This window comes from Capsicum annuum, unplaced genomic scaffold, assembly GCF_002878395.1.
Source record: "Capsicum annuum cultivar UCD-10X-F1 unplaced genomic scaffold, UCD10Xv1.1 ctg71992, whole genome shotgun sequence".
NCBI lineage: Eukaryota > Viridiplantae > Streptophyta > Magnoliopsida > Solanales > Solanaceae > Capsicum > Capsicum annuum.
Window position 1 is genome coordinate 1 of NW_025881862.1, and position 1,809 is coordinate 1,809.

The 1,809-nt window shown below is 26.3% G+C and overlaps 1 long non-coding RNA gene across 1 annotated transcript; it reads right to left on the reverse strand.

The window, feature by feature from the left end:
• Positions 1-514: 514 nt before the first annotated feature.
• LOC124894243 lies at positions 515-1,657 on the reverse strand. The gene is made up of 3 exons (XR_007051093.1): positions 1,273-1,657; positions 1,102-1,138; positions 515-541 (listed from the first exon to the last, which is right to left on the reverse strand). It is a non-coding gene; the product is annotated as an uncharacterized LOC124894243 (long non-coding RNA).
• Between the last annotated feature and the right edge of the window lie 152 nt (positions 1,658-1,809).

Genomic DNA, 1,809 nt, shown 5'->3' on the forward strand with positions numbered 1-1,809 from the left:
AGAGAGAGAGAGTCCAAATCACTTATTTGGACACTTTTACCTCAAAATGTGCCAAAACATTTACTCCCTCTCTTTCAAAAAATGAATTAGTTTGACTTAACACGTAATTTAAAAAAAAAAAGATTGAATCTTATGATTTTAAATTAATGTTATGTCAAATATATTAAAATATTTTTTAATTTCATGATATTAAACATATCAAGTGAAAAATTAAAATTAAACTATTGCCAAAAATAAAAATAAATTATTCTTTTTGAAACGAAATAAAAAAGAAAAATAAGACATTTTCTTTTAAAACGTAAATAGTAGTATCATTAGTCATTAAAGTTTGGTACCATACAATTATGTATTATTTAGTACCATACAATTAAGTTGGGTAAAGAGCTACTTCAATAACTCAACCGAAAAACACATCTCTTGTTTCTTTTTGTGTATAGATAGTTACCATGCTGAAAGCAAACAGTTGAGAAATGTCATGATGTAAGGTATGCCTGAAAACTTCTCTGTTGATTTATTCTTGATGATTCTCTTGAACGTAAACCTAAATTCAATCATACAAAAACAGATTAAAATTAAAATAATTTATATTATCAAAATATTGATTATCATTGGAACAAATATCCAATCTTTTTTTAAAGAAGTTTCACAGATTACCCATAATTATGAGTACTATAGAATAATTGAGGAAAAGATATCACGATAAATACTAAAAAGTGACTGAGAAAAGTTAAATTAGCTAGCTCTCTGTATTTAATTAAGAAAAAAATCAATTATTAACCACTAAAGAATACACAAGAAAGAATTCTGAATTTCAAATATATGATGTATCTGGATTTAAAACATCAATACCAACAAATACCGAACCAAAAAAGTTTCTTGACTTTGAAACGGTAGTCATTTGAGATAAATTTATTATTTTGATTTCTCAAAAAATAAAATTTTGACCGTCAAAATTTAAACTATGTCACATAAACTAAGATGAAGAAATGCATTGAACTGCGTGAATTTGCACACAAAAAAAACATGACTCTCTTTATATACAAGAGAAGCTTTTTTCAGGAAAAATAAAAATTTGAGAAGAGCACTGAGAATTATGCTTACGTGGGTACCAAGAAGAGAAAGAGAGTGGCTGCATTTCCTGTTTATTAGCAGAAAAAAAGATAAGCAAATGAGTAGTAAAACTAAATCAGAAATTAATTAGTTAAGGCGAAAAAAAAATATACAAGAAAAATATAACGTAGAAATATATTAATTCAAGTGAAATTAACCCACCTAAAATCCCACAAACAAATTGTACAGTGTGTACATGACCACCCATGTTATGTTCTCTACTAAATTATTGTATAGTTCTTTAGTCCAAAAACTTGTGCAATATATAGAGGAGAGGAGTACTCTATGGGCATTGAATAATATTTTGTTCAAAATAAATAATTAAAGTATCCAACAATATGGAGTACTCAAAAAAGGAAAACTTGACCAATAATTATTCAAAAGTATAGATCAGAGGACGTTGCATGGTTATTATAAAGATGTCATCGTGATCATACACGACTGAAAAGCAAACCAAGAAAACTCAAGCAATTGAAATATTTAGAGAAATGACATCTTTTCCTGAATTTGTCGTCACAACTCACTTTATCACTTAAACTTAACTTTTATTTATTTACCCCTTAACAAATTTCAAATAAATTAAATTCCCCCTATAGCTGACGTGACAAAAAAAAGAAAAGAGCGAGTAAATTTTTTTTTTTAACAAAAGACCACTTTATTACTATTATTATTATTATTATTATTATTATTATTATTATT